This window comes from Aedes albopictus, chromosome 2 (genome assembly GCF_035046485.1).
Source record: "Aedes albopictus strain Foshan chromosome 2, AalbF5, whole genome shotgun sequence".
Classification (NCBI taxonomy): domain Eukaryota; kingdom Metazoa; phylum Arthropoda; class Insecta; order Diptera; family Culicidae; genus Aedes; species Aedes albopictus.
In genome coordinates this window covers 455,018,868-455,037,527 of record NC_085137.1, presented here as the reverse complement: position 1 = coordinate 455,037,527, position 18,660 = coordinate 455,018,868, and the positions used below count along the sequence as shown (strand labels likewise).

Here is an 18,660-nt window from a genome sequence, read left to right as displayed (position 1 = left end):
GACTCCCAGATCTCCCATCCTTTTCGTCTAACAAATACCCCAGTCCGTGCTGATTGTGGGGATGCAGAGGAGAGCTCGGTCTTTAGTAGCAACAACCAGCACACTGGCCGGCGCCGTTATTGATGAAAAAATGTACGAGCTTCACTTTTTTTTTCAAAAAATTATATCTCAAAAAGGAGCAAATGGTTTTTCAATATCTCGATTGCATTGGAAAGATTGTACTCCGTTCTATTTATGGTGGAAAAACTGCAAGTACCTTTTTTGTTTGAAGCTTTTTATTAACTTTTGAAAATACGATTTTTTCATAAACAAGCAGTTGTAACTTTGAAAATCGATTAGATACAAACTTGGCGTCTTCGACAAAATTGTGAGTTTTTGGCTGCTCTAAAAGTGCTCAAAACAAAGTATTGTGAAGAAAACAACACATTAAATTATCTATATATAAAAATGAGTTTCAAGTCCCTTTGAGGCAACAAAACTCAGGAACTGCTGAACCGATCAGGCTGACCTTTGAACTGTTTGATTCGTATTCATGGTTGCTGTGTTTGTATGTACAAAAAGTTAGGAAAATCAACTAGAAAAATAAGAAAATTAATAAAATACTGATTTTTCATGAGCTGGGATGGAAATCAACACGATCAAAATGAAACCAATCTAGAGTGTGCTGCTATTTTGAACTTAACAGTTGTCAAACTACCACGAGACGGCAAGACAAAGTTTGCCGGGACAGCTAGTATTGAATAAAAACAGATTTTCATATGGAAAGCGGAACAATTTAAGCAAATTCAACTCGTCTTTGTTAGATAGATCGAAGTAACCATGTCAAAAATGTTTAAATTTGTTTATAATCCATATTTTGTCAATGAACTCAACTCAAAATGTGATTTCGAGCTGATTTCCATCAATTTAATTTTAATTTATCACTTCAATGTATGGATAGCGAAAATGTCAATCACTAGTTTATGTTGATGTTAACGTAAAAGCCTATCAAAGTTACATGATTTACAATATCTTATCAACATGGTGCCTTAATGGTGATGATAGTATAAATAAACATTGGTTTTAATGAAATGGACGACCATTTACCAAGCTACTTTGATCTATCTAACAAATACGAGTTGAATTTGCGTGAAGTGTATCGTTTTTCATATGAAAATCTGTTTTTACTCTATATAATTCTATGTGTTGATTTTTTCGCAATACTTTGTTCTGGGCACTTTTAGAGCAGCCAAAAACTCACAATTTTGCCGAAGACGTCAAGTTTGTATATCATCGAATTTCAAAGTTACAACTGCTTTTCCATGAAAAAAATCGTGTTTTAAAAATTCAATAAAAAGCTTCAAACAAAAAAGGTACCTGCAGTTTTTTCACCATAAATAGAACAGAGTATCTGTTCTTTCCAATGCAACCGAGAGATTGAAAATCAATTTGCTCCTTTTTGAGATATAAATTTTTGAAAAAAAGTGATTTTTCAAAGAAAAATACCAATATCTTTTTAACCTTAAGAGTTAGAACATTGAGCTCTTTGGAAAATATGCGTCGTTGATAGTTCTAAAAGTGCTCGAAACAAAGTATTTACGAGAAACGAGCAAATTAAAAGTTATTTCAAGAAAACTGAATTTCATGGATCACCCTAACATGAATCTTTAAAAAATTTATAAGTTAGGAACCATAAGAGATAGAATAATGGTTTCTTCGGCAAACTTGCTCCAAATAAGTTGTTTTACAACTTTGTAGAACATTTTGTAAACGTACATAAAACTATTAAAAAGCAGATGTTTGGATCAGCTAAACTGGAGGGACCACCCTAATTTCACAATAATGAGAAAAAAGGTAAAAAAATAAGAAAAAACTTTCCCAAAGACACCATGTATCCAAAACTTATGGTTTAGGCACAAACATTTTTGTCTTCGTAAATACGGCTCTGGACCCATTGTGCAATGGTCATTAAACAAAATGACTATAACTGTAAAAAAAAGCTTAAATTCGATGTACAACCATACTACACTGATCCAGCGCCATGTAGTTTCACATCATAGATGAAATAAGTACATATATTTGATGATATTGTAGAGAAAATTAAAAATTTTGTTTTATCAGATACGAAATTTAGCGACCTGTGTACTTTTCTGTGGTTTGAAAATACAGATTGTTTTCAGCTTCAGGCGCCGCCCTGCAAAGGTTAGTGACCAAAATGGGAAAATGTTTAATTAACTTTTCAGAAAACTAGTCTATTTGAGATCCCTGGGCTTGGTTTATATCTTCCACGAAGCATTGATTTTCGGCATATGACCATTGTGCATTGCAGTGTTGATTGGTTGAACTGAATGTAGATTCAATGGCAAATTTTAAAATCAGATAATTCAATCTTCTGATATAGTGATTCCAATTATACTACGGCATAGTATAACGGTATGTTGTCGAAATCACTTATGTGCCGGGAAAATATAATTCCAAGCTGGTGAGAATATTACCACTGAGGGGGATTATGAGCTCAGTCAGACCCTTGATGGGACAATAATGTGGGATAGTATATGGGAATACCATTGAAGGTGGTTATAATCTCCGAGGCTTATGAAATCCGACAGGGCGCGTGCATTAGGCTGCGGATCTATGTTAAGGGAGATCAGTAGCATCTGTTTGCTATTAGTAGAACAAAATGCCGTTCTATAAAAACGCAGTGTGAGTGACCTCCTATGGTGCTGTAGTACTATAAATGATCTCATTCTCTGTGAATTCTAACTTTGACTATCTAGTCAGTAAATAGTAAAATTATTACCAAAGGTAAGATAGCCTAGAAGCTAAACCTTAAAAGCATACATTTTCTAAATATGACAAGGTTTTGAAGACAAACATGAGCTGAGTATCAGATTTTAATCTTTTAATGAGTCATTAGCATAATCGTATGTGAGACATAGGGTCATGTCGAGCAATTGATTCAGTACTACAAATCCACGCGAACAATTCCATTACAAACTATTGGTTTTCGTCAGTCTTATGACGGAAAGGTTCAGCTATGCTGCAAATCCATGTAGGGTATTGGTTCCCTTACTAATGTCGAATTCGTTTTTGAACCTGGGTTGGAACTGGATCGGCGAAAAATGTGTAAACAAACAACGTCAAACAAACTTTAGTACAAGCGAAACCGAAGTCGGGTTGGGGTTGAAACTGTGATCTGATACAGTTCCAACCCAGGTTGGAACTGAATCAAAAACGAAAACGACATAAGCATGTGGCTCCCATTTTCATCCTACGAAAAACAAAGGATTGAAGCGCTGTTTGTTTTGTTTCTTATTTTTGTATTTTTTGTTAGAAGTAAGCAGCCATGATAACAAAAATAACGGAATCAATCGGTGCCGTAATCGCTTGTTTTCGAATAGGATGAATATGGGAGCGTGAGATTACTGATGGAACACATACCCTATTAGAGTCCGTTCATAAAACATATAGACCGAATATTGACTTCATCTCTCTCCCTCATAAAATTTTGTCTATGCAAAACTAAAATTGCATGAAGTTACAACTTCGCCTCTCTTCATGAAGTATATATGATTTATGAACGAACTCCTAGTTGAATCAAATAAATGGATTTTTATTTCTGGGGCACCCATTGGGTATATCACTTCAATAATACAAATTCTTTTTCTAGGAGGGAGCTGCTTACCAAATCTTCCGGCCTATCACATCTTGTAATTTTTATACTCCTGTATATCAATGATCGAGATGTAACACCTGGTGCTGAAAGGGCACTGATTATCTGACGATTCAATTTCCCGGATTGTGTGTCTCAGAAGATTATTCCAAATAATATTCCGTCAAAGTACCACAAAAGAGTATTGTGCTGTATTGACGGAATTGAGTTGATCTCTGAGTTGTAGATACAAGGCCAAGTCCCCCTGGTAAGGTGCCAAACTGGTAAGCACTGGGTCATTGTTTATTGTTAGATGTCTGGAGTCTGTGATATGATTGACGTTGGCATATAATTCATCATAGTAAAATAATTAGTAGGATATTAATTGAAACAAAATTCGTAAAAAAAAGTTCATAGTTCATGGGTTAATGATCGGACTCAAATAATGCCTAATAAATCAACTCGATTTCTGATGCCTCCAACATGATGTTAGCCACTGTCACTTGATCGAACAGTTAGTTGACTACACGTAACTCAGGTTAATTCAATAGTCGCTACCTCTTCTGTAGTTTTCTGTAGTTACACTATCCATTTGAAGATGTTATAGTAAATAGTAGTAGTTCATATAACCAATATCTATGTAATTTCCTCAATCCTCTTTGTAAGATTTGGTAGATAGTATGACAGCATTGATTGAAACACGAGAGCTCTTATATCATGTTATTATTCGCAGGTTAATTATTTTATGAACAATAAATTTATTGACGAATCCGATTTAAAATAATTGAATAGTAATTTTTATTAAGCCATATTAAAATAATCACTATCATTATCAATGAATGCTATCCGCTAAAGATCTTCGCTACATTGAATTTTGAATTACTGGAGGCTTCACTTATTAACAAATTTACAACAAACACGCTATAACAGTATCTAGAGAATCGTGGGGGGGGGGGGGTGTGAGAAACATGAACTAGTAGCAGTATTCATATATTTAGATTAACAATTATACTCTATTATTTTCAATCATTGCAACATTATACTAATATGTGCGGGCGGCCCATTTGCGGAGTTGTGCGGCCAATTATTCTCTTTCCATTCCAGAAACGACCGTTTTGAAGCAAGAAGTGTCCCAATAGCCAACACAAACGGGACTTGTCCGAAACACACAAGATAAGTACAACAGTTTTATAATCAGGCACCCAACTCTTTCAACTACTTTGCTAATAGATAATGCAATATGCATACTTCAATATCAATTATTTGTTTGTTTGACACTATTGAAGCATTTCGTGTCGTTAATAGTAGTCTGATAATCCAAGTCTAGTGATTTTTTTCCCTGATTTTTGCAGGTCCTCCTCGAGCATGGTCCATGTCTCGTGTCCGTAGAGAACACATATTCTGCCAACCGTATCCTTCCGACTTTGGCCACCTTCTGGATGTTAGGTTCGCCGTAAAGTAAAGCGAGCTCGTAATTCATCCTTCGCCGCCTCACATAGTTCTCCTGCAATCAATATCCACCTGAGCATGCATCGTTCGAAACCTGCTTGCAGGTCCGAGGTCCTCCATTGGTTTCCATAGAAGACATCGGTGTTATTGGTGTTTTGTACAGTTTCTCCTAGAGCCCGTAGTAAACACGACTTCCACTGATGATGCCCCTTCGTATATCATCTTCATGACTCACATTCTTTGTCAGCTGTTAGAAAGCATAACATTTGTTAAGTTTAATCCTAAATTCAAATAACGCCTAAAATGAAAAGATGTGCTTTTGCTGGTTTACTCTGTCTTACCCCTCACTCGAAGTGCTTATGAGTGCCTTCATCGCAAACAATTTTAAAAGCATAGCATACATCTATGCAAAACCTGTTCACTATTTGTTGATGCTCTCCACTCCCATCGCATACATTCGCGGCGACCGATACCTTATTTCGACAAATAAATACAAAGTGCCGGAGTATTTCACTCGCTCTCTCAAACGCAAACCACGATTTCTCGTCCACGCGTTCGAATGCTACGATACCCAAGCACTTAACTACAGAGGATTCTCTATAACCGTTCCGCGGTTATCCAAAGCCGTGAGTTCGTGAGCTTGCGAGCTACACCTCTACCTGTGTACCTGTCATTTTGTGTTGGCCACTGCCACGGGAGAGAAGCTCGCACCCTCTGATGCTGATATAGGTGTAGCTATAGCTTTTACGACGTCGTTTTAAATTCCTTCACATCAGTCAGTGCCCGAAGTCCATTTGCGCAAATAAGTCCCAACCGAAGTCAGTGTGTTCGCAGCCACTTGTGTGTATAGTTACCTGTTTCCAATTGTCTGCCGTCCGTCCGTCTTTCCGTCAACCATCGCATCGCACATCGGTCAGTTTAACTAATTGCTTACTTATTTTCGGTCGCCGTGAGTCGCTCGTTAGTGCATCCGCGTCGTAAAGTGCATGTGACACATATTTTGCGCGTGTAATCAAAGCAGGCGTGGGGTGGCGAATCGTGGTTGCCGTGGAATTTGAATTATCGAAAAATGGCGAAGTGGTTTCATCGTCGTCATCATCGTAGTAGCCGCTGCTGCAGTTTGGTGTGGTGAACGCGATTGCTTGCGAATGCCAAGGGGAGTGCTGGGGCGTGGTGGACGTGGTCTCATTGGGGTCTCAGCGTGCGCTCGTGTGTATGTGTGATTCTGTTGATGTTGGTCCCCCAACAACAAACCGCGGGGCGAAGTGAATCAGTGCGACTAGCGCCTACTATGGTGGGCAGGGTGTGAGTGGCTGTGAGGAGTAGGTTTTTTTTTGCCAAAAAAGAGAGTGGTGAAGAGGAGAAAGAAAAACAAGCCTTCCTCATCATCATCAACAACGTTGTGTCCAGTACATACCGCCGAAAACCAACAATAACCACACACTACTCCAGCAAACGAGCCCACATTGCATTGGGGGTGTGAGGTGAGCCGTGGGACGGATTTGCTGCTTTACGTATAGCGGAGATTGGCGACGAGTCGTCGTCCGCAGCGAAGAAGACTCGAACCGGAGTGCCTTGGATCCAGAACAAGAAGAAAGGCTAAGAAGAATCAATCCAAGTTATTGCCAACCCACCAAAACTCGTATTGTGCCACACACCATCCACATATCCAGCGGCAGAGGAGAATGTAAGAAAGATTATGCTCAACCTACCACCTAAGGGGAGATGGGTGCATTGGGCCCCTAGGGGACTAAATTCTCTAACCTAATTAAACTAAAATACCAACAGAAGTGAAGTGTTTTGGTATAGGACCATTTATTCAACCCACTCCTGCATTTGAAAGAGTATTGATTCCTGTCCGACATAATTTACAAAAACGTATTAGAATTACAAAATCAACGTATTCCATGTTCTAGAGTGAAAAGAAGACCAGTCATACTTGGTTAAGATAGTTTTATCATAAGAAATCAGATGCTTTGAACCTCAGACGTAGAGCTGAAGAGCCTACTGAAACCAGAAAAGCGAAGTTACAACTTCAGTTTTAAATAGTGAACTCCGCCTGTCCAGATTATGTTATGTTCTACGTTAAAAAAATGGGTAGGACAGTGTACATGTGTTATTCTGTCCACGATTTTTATTAAAAAAAAAAACAAAGAAAACTATCAATATAGCAACAATTTTTCCTGCAGAACCAAAAGCTTTTGTTAATCTTCCAGCAAATCCTTCCGAGAATTCTGCGTTAACTCCTTTCGTAATTTCACCAGGAATTTCTTCCGGGATTGCCGCAGGGGTTTCTTCTGGAACTTTTGCAGATGATTCTGGAATTTCTCATAAAGTTCAATCCTCTCAAATTGATGGAAATCCTCCAGGAGGTAATTCCTAATAACAGGCAAGACAGATACAGCGAGAGTAACTCTGTTATCGAAGTGTTGCTCAGAATTCCTCTGGATAGCTCTGGATCACTCTGTTTTTCCCGAAGTGTTACCTGTTACCAGTGAATAACCGAGCAGTCTTGCCCGATTTCCCGCTTCGTAGAGACGTTTCTGAATGAATTCGAACAAAAAAGGTTACTCAGGATTGCTCGGAGTTGCTCCGGATTTCACAATGTCTTGCCCCTTGAGTTTTCCAAATTAGTTCCTTATGAAATTAATTAATTACTTCCTTGAGGTCCTCCAACAACTCATCTAGGAATATCTACAGCAATTTTTTAAGGAATTTCTACAGGAGTACTTTCTGAGTTTTCTTAAATAGTTACTTTCCAGAAAAATCTGAAGACATTCAATAAGGAAATGGAGGAATCTCAGAAGAAACTTGCAAAGGAATGCCTGAAAGAACTTCTAGGAATTCCTAGAGAAATCCTAGAAGGAATCTCTGATAAATTCCGTAACGATTTCCTGAAGATACCCTGGAGAGAACTCCTAAAAGAATCCCAGATGGAACTTCTGAGCAACTCTTGGAAGAATTTATGAAGGAACTCCCTAAAGAATCGCATAAAGAACTCCTAAAGATAAAGAAGAGCAATGCTTCATAAAGAGCAATGCTGAATGATTTCCAGTGAGAACTGTAACTGTCGACTAGCTCAAGAGGGGAGCCTTCTTGAGACTCCCTGAAACAACACCTCAGGGTCGGCATGCTTCTCGACCAGTTATTCGCGGGCAGGGAATCTTCGCACTGTCGTACATAAAAACTCACGTCATGTTACATTATTACACACATTTATTCCCGGAATTTTCCGGCCTCTTCTTCTTCTACCATTCTCCTCATTCCCACATTCTTATAGTCTAATCTAACCTGTTCTTTCACTTCATCGGGGCCCCTTCTTCTACCTTCCACTACGCATCACACCAGATCCTAAATGATGGCGGCCTTACGTACTCGGTGCCCAGTAGCCTTCGGGGTTGCGATGGCGGCATTTCGTAGGCCCTTCTAGTCTCGGGCTGCCGAGTATGTTGACGGACTCGGTTACGACGATTACGATTTGCCGGAACTGCCTCAACATAGGGGGGGGGGGGGGTGTTTGGTATCCTTCAGCAGTCAGAACCGAAGTTCTAACCAAAAATAGCGGGGTTCTATGGATCCGGGTAAACGTGTTAGGATCATATAGGTTTGCTGGAGGAAGAACCAATTACCTGCTGTCTTTCTACGCTTCACTTGCTTTTCCGTCTATATCTTTAACTCTTTCAATGCGGGTACAACCTTCCGCACGATTGTTCACTACAACCTCTTAAGTTGGCGGTTCGTTTGGCAGGCTTTCAAGAATCATGGAGTACAAATGGGTCACTGTCCTTTATACTCGGCCAGCGACCTAGATCAGTCGTGTCCCTCTCTCATCATCGTGTCCGTTAGCCCGTCCATCTTTGTTTCTTCGTCCATTCCTTCCAGGCTACCAACAGGATCTGCTTGTCCCTCTGGTGGTGGGTTTTGGAAACTGGTGGCGTAGTATGGTAGACTGTTCAACTACGGTCTAGCAGACATCTAGCTAACGGAGAAAACTACACAACATATACGAACACTTCCTACACTTTTTATACAATACACGATTCCAATTCATACAAAATATCAAAAACACTCCACACTGAACTGCGAACACTTACACTCTCCCCCAGCTCGGGTAAAAAATATTTACAAAGTAAATATTTTTTACACAGATTACACAAGACTTCCCCGGTTACACGTACCTCTGAACCTACCAACACAAACCACTCAACACCAGAACAAATTCACTTCAACCGACGGTAGTTCACAAAACACTTGACTCGAAACGTACTAGATTAAGTCATACAGAAATACATCAATGAAACACATTGTAAAGGACCAGTAAGTACGTTTACAGAGTATCGGGGTCATAGGTTTTCATCGTTGTTACCAACTCCTCACAATTTAGAGATTAACTCTGTACTGACCGTCAACGCGATTGCTCTGGTCTCCAGCGATCAAATGCGCAAACATTGAGCTTGGCAACCTCTTCCAATACTTACATTTTGTCCATACGATTGTTTAAAAAGCTTTCTTCACAACGAAACAAATGACAATGCTCTATTTACACTACGTATTTACATTATTTACAAGTATTTACCGATTAAAATTAAATTGAGCAAAGCTACGGTATAGTACGGTAAAATAGTGCTTTGAAATGTTTCACCGGTTTGTCGGAGTTGTGATCGTTCTAGTACTACCTACTTCGAATTCCATCCGAACAATAGTCCATTGGTGTGCGTTTGTATTGAGATGATTTCGAACTGTCAAACTATTGATTGGTGTGAAATGGATGAGAACGGTGATGATATGATCAGCATAAGGTAAGTACGATGGATTTTAATTTAAGAATTATTTCTTAGCCGGCGAGTGAAAAATCCCCGTAGATTGATGGCCAAAATCAATCCGGAAATGGATTTTCGCTGCAAAAGATTAAATTCCCAAATCAGATTCCATCTCATACAACAATTTCTGAACGTTAATGAAAAGTGAGGTTATTGTGCAAAAATTTACTGGGCAATAAATATGATCAAATTGATTGCTTTTATGATTCATTATACTTTGGTTATTTTTATTCTTTGGTCTGTGGGTTTACTATCAGTTTTCACCTTATTTCCTTTTTTTTGACTAAACTAAGTAAATTCCTATGACTAACACTTACAAAATGAAATGATAAAAATCAACAAAATTCTACAAACTTTACAAAACATGCAAAAACAAATTAAAATATTGAAATGGCCATCATGCAAAATATATACAAAAATTTACAAGGAAATCCTTTCCAATTTAGGTTGATTTAGCGAGAATTTGGTGTTAAGAAGTTCTCCTAGACAAAGCTTTTAACAGGAGAGACTCCGCAACCAAATCTCTTTCAACACAATTATACACGCACTTAATGCTTTTCGCTTTCAGCTACTACTATCATTCACTTAACGCTTCTCCATTCAGAGGTTTGCTAAGTCTGATTAAATGATTGTTGACAATCAGACTAGCTACTGAAAACGAGATATCTAGCGCATCATTCTGTCTCACTCCCACTATGGGTACAAAGTGAGCAGACCTACTAAATACATGGGCCCATTAATCACACTTTAAAATCTTCCTAGGTATTTCTGCAATTACTGCCTCCGCAGCTTCGAGACAAGATGACGTCACCTAGGCCAAGCATCCGAAGAGTGGCTCGTACGAGGACTGGATGGAATAGTGTCTCTAGATGCAGTATTTACAGAGGTAACTATCCATTCCAGTTGTACTGACCCTTCGCTCCACACTTGCCTATTCATCCATCTTTCTCTCTTTTAGGGAATCTAGTCGCCCTACAGACGATCCTTCCTGTATTGAGTGACCCGGCACTCGTGTGGTCTCACCGTCTCACTTTTGGTGAGTATATCAAGCAATTTGTACTGCTCCTACCATCTACCTAGGCTACTAGATGCACGCAATCCAACCACATTCACCAACACCTTTCTACCGCAATCCCTGAGAAAGAAGAAGTGTTGACTTCTCAGTTCATCGTAGTGTAGTCCGCTGTAAGTGTAAGCGATGAATTTTGTGATCTAGTACCACCTATCTATGCTTCCCTGAGCACCTTTCTACTCTTTTACTCTAAACAGAGTCTGAAAAACATTTGGCCGTAGTGCTCGAATTCAAATTCGCAACACTAGGACTATTACCACACAAATAAACATAAACAACCAGTCAAAAGCTGGGTTTTGGCTGGGAGAACAACATTGTAGAAAAATCTAGGAATTCTTAATTAAAAGAATTAGATTTTCTAAATGGTTCAGTAATAAAAACTGTCTCCGACATTCAAACGTTAGCTTGTATGTGGAAACCAGACTCCTCTCTCGTGTGAAACCTTTCACTAGGCATGTTTTTCTCTACTATTTCTTCTTTACATCCTCTTTCGTTCTTTTTCCTCCTACTCTTGTTAACTCTCATTCATTTCTATTCATGAAATGTTCCATTGGACTAATCTTATCTCTCATTTTAGCTCATTCAACTGAACGATGACAATACGAGTAATCACCGACTCAGGACGTTTTCTGCACGCCAATTCGCAATGGAATTAAAATTTAAAAAGAACTATTTACGAGATAAAAGTATCACAGATTAGAATTTGATAACCTAGTAAATTGAAAAATGCTATAAAATTTGAAAACCTAGTAAATTTGAAAATCCTATTTGCACACGCTTCAAAAGAAGCACACAAAATTTGTTGTAAATAAAAATTATCGTTCTTTTTGGCCTTTTCATTTCACACACATCCGAAATCACATCACAACACACTAAAATTGTTTCAAACAAAAGTAAAAAGTTAAAAATGACTAGTATTGATATCTAATGTTCTTTTTGAACAATCGTTTTTCTTATGTTCATTGTGTTTCTGGACAACAAAACCCCTCCGTCGCAAATGAAATGATTTTGCGAACTGTGTAAGAAGAAAGAGTAAGTCCAAATGTGGTAAGTTAAATTCGTGAAGGCCTGGAAGTTTTACCAGAGACCTCCGTCGAAACCAGTTTGATCCAGTGCGATCTTCCGAACTGACCCTTCCAAAAAACTGTCAAGAAGACGATTTTAAGTTGGGCGCCAAAGTGTAACTGTCGACTAGCTCAAGAGGGGAGCCTTCTTGAGACTCCCTGAAACAACACCTCAGGGTCGGCATGCTTCTCGACCAGTTATTCGCGGGCAGGGAATCTTCGCACTGTCGTACATAAAAACTCACGTCATGTTACATTATTACACACATTTATTCCCGGAATTTTCCGGCCTCTTCTTCTTCTACCATTCTCCTCATTCCCACATTCTTATAGTCTAATCTAACCTGTTCTTTCACTTCATCGGGGCCCCTTCTTCTACCTTCCACTACGCATCACACCAGATCCTAAATGATGGCGGCCTTACGTACTCGGTGCCCAGTAGCCTTCGGGGTTGCGATGGCGGCATTTCGTAGGCCCTTCTAGTCTCGGGCTGCCGAGTATGTTGACGGACTCGGTTACGACGATTACGATTTGCCGGAACTGCCTCAACATAGGGGGGGGGGGGGGGTGTTTGGTATCCTTCAGCAGTCAGAACCGAAGTTCTAACCAAAAATAGCGGGGTTCTATGGATCCGGGTAAACGTGTTAGGATCATATAGGTTTGCTGGAGGAAGAACCAATTACCTGCTGTCTTTCTACGCTTCACTTGCTTTTCCGTCTATATCTTTAACTCTTTCAATGCGGGTACAACCTTCCGCACGATTGTTCACTACAACCTCTTAAGTTGGCGGTTCGTTTGGCAGGCTTTCAAGAATCATGGAGTACAAATGGGTCACTGTCCTTTATACTCGGCCAGCGACCTAGATCAGTCGTGTCCCTCTCTCATCATCGTGTCCGTTAGCCCGTCCATCTTTGTTTCTTCGTCCATTCCTTCCAGGCTACCAACAGGATCTGCTTGTCCCTCTGGTGGTGGGTTTTGGAAACTGGTGGCGTAGTATGGTAGACTGTTCAACTACGGTCTAGCAGACATCTAGCTAACGGAGAAAACTACACAACATATACGAACACTTCCTACACTTTTTATACAATACACGATTCCAATTCATACAAAATATCAAAAACACTCCACACTGAACTGCGAACACTTACAGAACATGGAAGGAATTTCTGGGAGAATCCCAAGAAGAAATTCTCGGGGAGTCGCCAGAAGGACCTCCTGAAAGAAATTGTAAACGAACTCCTTAAGCAATATGCGAATCTCAGAAGAAACTTGAAAAGGAATATCTGAACAAACTTCTAAGGAATTCCTAGGTGGATCCCAGAAGGTATCAGGTATCAGTAGGTCGGCTCTAGAGGCACGTCCCAGAAGGTAAGGAGTAATCGTAGGAGGAACTCGGATAAAAAACTCAGTAGGAAGTTCTCGAATGGATTCCTGGATGGATGCATCTAAGTAGAAACTTCTGAAGGAATCACTGGAGGAACTCCAGGACAAATCTAAGAATGAATTCCTGAAGAAATCCTTGAACTCCCAAAAGAAGTTTTGTATAGAATTCCTGGAATGATGCCCGAAGGAATTACTGGGGGAATCTCGTAATAAACATCAAAGTAAATTCCGGACAGAATTTCGTAAAGAATTCCTGATCGAGCCCCGGATGGAAGTTCTGGAGGAATCTCAGAATGAACTTCTGGAGGAATCCGGGTAGAAACTCCGATTGTAATTCCTGGGGGAATGTCCGATGAAGCTTCTGGTGGAATCTCAAACACTAAAAGAAATTCTGGAAGAGCCCATGGATATCCTTCTGGGGGAACTTAGAAGGAAACCCTAACGGAATCTCAGAAGGAATACTCAGAAGGAGGAATTTTTGAAGAAAATCCTGGAGAAACTGCAAGGAGAGTTATAAAAAAAAAAGAAAGAACTCCTTGAGAAATCTTAGTAGAGCTCTTGAAGAAAACCAAAAAATATCTGCTGGAGAAATGCCAGAAGAAACTTCTGGAGGATTGCTCGAAGGAACGATGTTCCACCGTTATTTTTATTCAATTGAAACCACTTTATAATGATAACATGACAGAATTTTTTTATTAGGCACGCTGTTTTATCTTAAATCTTCTTGGTACATATGGTATTGTTCATATGGTATCTGTTCAGTATTAGTAGCACCAGCTTCGTTTTCTTCGGCAGCAATCAGAACAATGGATGGTTTACTAGGTCCTGAGCTTCGTCTTGGTTGGTACCTAGGCACTGTGTTAATCTTCGGCTCTACCCCGTTTGGCATAATGCCATTTGGCTTAATGCCGTTTGGCATAACGCCATTTTTCATAAAAGCCATTTGGCATAACGGCCATTTGACATTCTTACCAACAAGGCTGCTCTTCGTGTTATGCCAAACGGCATTATGCCAAATGACCATTATGCCAAATGGCATATTGCCAAATGGGGTAGAGCCTTAATCTTTACTACTGATTGCACCTGGTTGATGACGGTGATCTGACCCTGGCAATCGGCGTTGCTGGTCTTGCATTTCTTTGATTTTTTAATATCTGTCTGTTTCTGTTCCATAGGATCTTGCGCCTCAGCAATGACATGCTCCTAATACATGCCTACTAAAAAATCTTAGTATTTCATGATTAAAACAGAGCTTTTCTTTCAAGAGAGCATTTTTGCCTTCTTTCTCTATACTTGCTTTGGGTAATGTATATAGAAATTCGCTCAATATCGAACAGTTCTCTTCTTAGGTTGGACTCTAAAATTTCAGATCACTATCAATAAAATCTAAACCCAATCTGGCGTGGCACTGCACCCTAAAAAACATTGACAACAAGAGAAATGGAAAAATACATATGCAAATCATTTAGCTGGATAAAACTGGACGTGATCATTAGTTTGACGACGCTGCTTTCGAAGCTTGTTTTCTTATCGGTCACGTCATCGTCGTGGCGGCAACCACCAACATGACAACGCCTCGCGTCCAAAGCGACGCGGGAAACATTTGAATTTCTCGTCATTTTGGGTGACAAACGAATATCTGTACATTCCACAAACGAGTTTTGCTCATTCTAAGCCCGTTGTAGAGCGTAACGTTTATACAAAGGCGAAAAGTGATTAAGCGGGGAAGTTTACTAACCGCGTATAGAACAGCGTGCTGGTTGTTACTCCGCTAATGCATCCGAAGGGGAAAACACTTTTGATTTCGATCAAACAATAGACCACGTACCTACTAGTGCGCGTGGGAAAAAAGTCACATTTTCGGCTTACGAATCGAATGCGCGGCTGGCTGGCTGGTCTGGCGCTGTTGCCTGGGAAACAGGTGGCAGCCAACAACGGCGTCTTCGATTGCACACCATTGATAACAGGAGGAAAAAAAATAGTTTCACTGTTCTCTGTTGTTTTTGTTGCTTCTGTTACGTCGAGTAGGCTTCCGAATCTACACGTGTGCTGTTTCTTCTGAGGAGGAACTTGCGTCTTTCTCGAATATGAAGAGTCATAAATATTTACACTTAAAAAGAGTGATGGTCATGCATTCGTACACGCAATAGGATGAATAGAATACGACTAGGTACGACGCGAAGGGAAACTCACTCTGTACATACTTATATAACGAGCTACATTTTGTACAAATCTTTGATTTGATCAGTCTAAAACAGGCACTAAAATATAAATAAGTTATAATAGTATAACATGTAATTATAAATAAGTTATAATAGTTTAACATGTAATTGGGATGTTTATTCTATTCTATTGCTTTCCTGTACAACATGCTTAACTTAGACTGACTGTACATGTGAATGGTTGCTCCTCCGTGACTGATCTGAGCTGAGCTGGTACTAATTGCACTGAGATCCAAATGAATAAGAACAGGGACATTCAACTCATTCTCAAAAGCATTTTTGACAGCTGAAACATTTTTCATCAATAACGGCGCCGGCCAAGTCCTTACAGTCAGTTGGGAAAAAAAGGAATGTTAGAGTGTGAAGGTTGTTACTACTAGGGTAATTTTCCAATTGTTGCACGGCTAAAAATTCGCCAATTGTTGCACACCCCATAAGAATAACATGGAGTGTGCAACAATAGGGTACTGCAGGCACCTGATCTAACCTCACTTTGTCTAACAGTTCAGCGAGCTTGTTTACAAGGTGTTAGAAATTTTAACGAGCGGCGAAAATTGAATTTACGTTTTCCGTCCCGAATCCATTATGATACGGAAATATCGATCATTTTCATCTCTACTAGTACAAAACCAATCGAATAATTACCGTTTTACTGAAATTGTATCGAAAAACAGTTTTGCCGGATCTCCGCCAGAGACTAAGTCCATGTAAACAAGCTCGCTGAACTGTCAGTGCACGGCTTCTTGACGTCATCTTGCAGTATCCTATAGGCGAGTTTTTAGCCGTGCAACAATTGGAAAATTACCCTACACTGCAAAAAAATCTTGTGCTATCATATCATTTTCGCTGCACATCAGTCGCGTCGTAAAAGTGATGTACAAATTACATCCTTTCCACACAGCAAATGAGCCGCCGTAGCTTGAAAGTGGGTCTAGCTATCTCTAGAACCGGAAAGATAGATGATTCATATATAAGTAAAGTATTGGCATGGATTCGTACACAGATCCACTGATTGTGAGGCATATCTCTTGCCTCTCGATTATTTGACCGAGTTAGAAGGAAGGTGATAAATATGATACTGCTTCTAAGTATCCGCTGAAATGGGTTTGTTGACTCTTTCCGGTGCCAACCAGGGTGTACATGGTGAGTGTGATAATCGTTGGAAAACGAGTTGTATATGTAGAGAAGTGAGAGCAAGAAAGCAGATAGAAAAATACAGAGAATGAACGGGCCAGGGATTGAACCCACGACCTTCTGCAAACAGGAGCAGTAGCTACTAGACTACTAAGCCCGTCATTTATTGCCTTACTACCAGTCTATGGAATCAAATCCATATCATTCACCTCAAGTTGCAGAGACTTGCGATGACTTGTTAAGACTAAACTTGGTGTAACAGAAATATTATAGGCTTAGGAACGAAACAAAATGCGAGAAGAAATCTCTTTTTTTTGTCTGTATTGACGAGATTTTTAACCCTAGGCTAGTTCATCTCGGGACCAACGCTTCACTTTCCTTCCGAAGGAAGAACCCACATTTTGTGAGTATGTCGAGAGTGGGATTCGATCCCAGGTCCTCGGCGTGATAGTCTTGTGTTCTAACCACCACACCAGGTCCGCTCCTCCAAAGGAATCTCTGAAGGAAGTCCTTCAAGAATCCCTGGATAAATTCCTAGAGGAATCCAAGAAGCAACTTCAGGGGGAATCCCTGAAAAAGATTCCGGAGGAATCTGAGAAGGCACTCCTGAAGGAATCCGTGAAGGGGATTCTGAACAAATCCTTGAAAAGGCTCTTGAAGGGTCTCTTCTGAAAAAAAAAACTACTGAAGGAACCTCTGAAAGAAATTCTGTAAGGTATCGTTGAATGAATCCCTCCACCTCCAGGTATCTCTGAAAATAAAAATAATGTGAGAATCGCTGAAGAAATTTCTTTTGAAGTCCCTGAAGAAATTCATGGAAGCATCCTTAAGGAAATCTCTGAATGAACTCTTGGAGAAATCCCAGGAGGAATTTTTATAAGAATTGTTGAAAGAACTCCTGGCCAAATATCCGTAGGAATTTCTGAAGGAACCCCTAAAGCAATCCCAGTAGAAGGATAATTTTCGAGAAATTTCTGAAGGAATTCATATAAGGAACTTCTGGAGGAAGCACTGAAGGAAACTTCTGGAGGAATTCATAATGGTACTCGTGGAGAAATCCCTGAAGGAATTCTTGGAGGTATCTGTGAAGAAGATTCTAGAAGAATCCTTGATTGATTTTCTAGTGGACTTCCTGAAGGAATAGCTGAAGAAACTTCTGGATGAATTCCTGTAAAAACTCCCGGTAGAATCTCTTAAGAAATTCATAAAACAATTCCTCAAGAAATCCCGCGCTCCTCGCCTCGTACTAACCAAATCTATGGCAAACAAAACGCCGGGGTGTAGCGAACTCGTGGTTCATCTTTAATGATCTCTCACACATCGCCGAAGATCGTCCTTAGCACGCATCGCTTGAAAATTCCGAGTTAGGGTGGTCCAAACTTGTATAAAAAACATAAACGTAAAAGACATCAATAATAATGGAAATAGAGATGTGCTTCACCTCGCTTTGTCTAATGTATAACTTTTACCACGGGTATTGGATCACCTTGCGGACTTCGACAAAGATGTTTGACACCTACAAGAATACCAAAATTGATATCAATTGAATACTTACAATGCCACCTTGCGAGAAAACTCGAAAACCTATCATTTCTGCATACGTTTAGTCATTTTTTTTTCTTTAGTTTTCCCATATTTCAAGCTCGTTGAGCGCCCCTTTAGATTTAATCGATTTTTTTAAATTTTCACCGTAGTTTCTTTGGACTCCCAGAACAGCAGATTCAGGGGAGCTTTATGCTTTGTATAGATGTGTGGGCCACCCTATCGGATGCTTCAGGACCTCATGAGGGATTTGTCTATATCTCGTGTTCGTTGAGCACCACTGGTCTTAAAAGCGTTTTGTACATGGCAATTCGATACGGCGGTCTATCTTTTCTGACCGCAG

The 18,660-nt window shown here is 39.8% G+C and overlaps 1 protein-coding gene across 2 annotated transcripts in view; it reads left to right on the top strand.

Moving 5' to 3' along the window:
* Nucleotides 1–5,819: 5,819 nt before the first annotated feature.
* LOC109398212 (uncharacterized) overlaps nucleotides 5,820–18,660 on the top strand; it is a 69,159-nt gene continuing 56,318 nt past the window's right edge. The window contains exons 1-3 of one of the 2 annotated variants that reach the window (XM_062853903.1): nucleotides 9,768–9,879; nucleotides 10,663–10,786; nucleotides 10,859–10,936. The gene's annotated coding sequence lies outside the window, so the exon portion shown is untranslated. Of the gene's footprint in view, nucleotides 6,768–9,767; nucleotides 9,880–10,662; nucleotides 10,787–10,858; nucleotides 10,937–18,660 lie in introns of those variants that run through there. The other variant, XM_029877672.2, reaches the window with a different exon arrangement.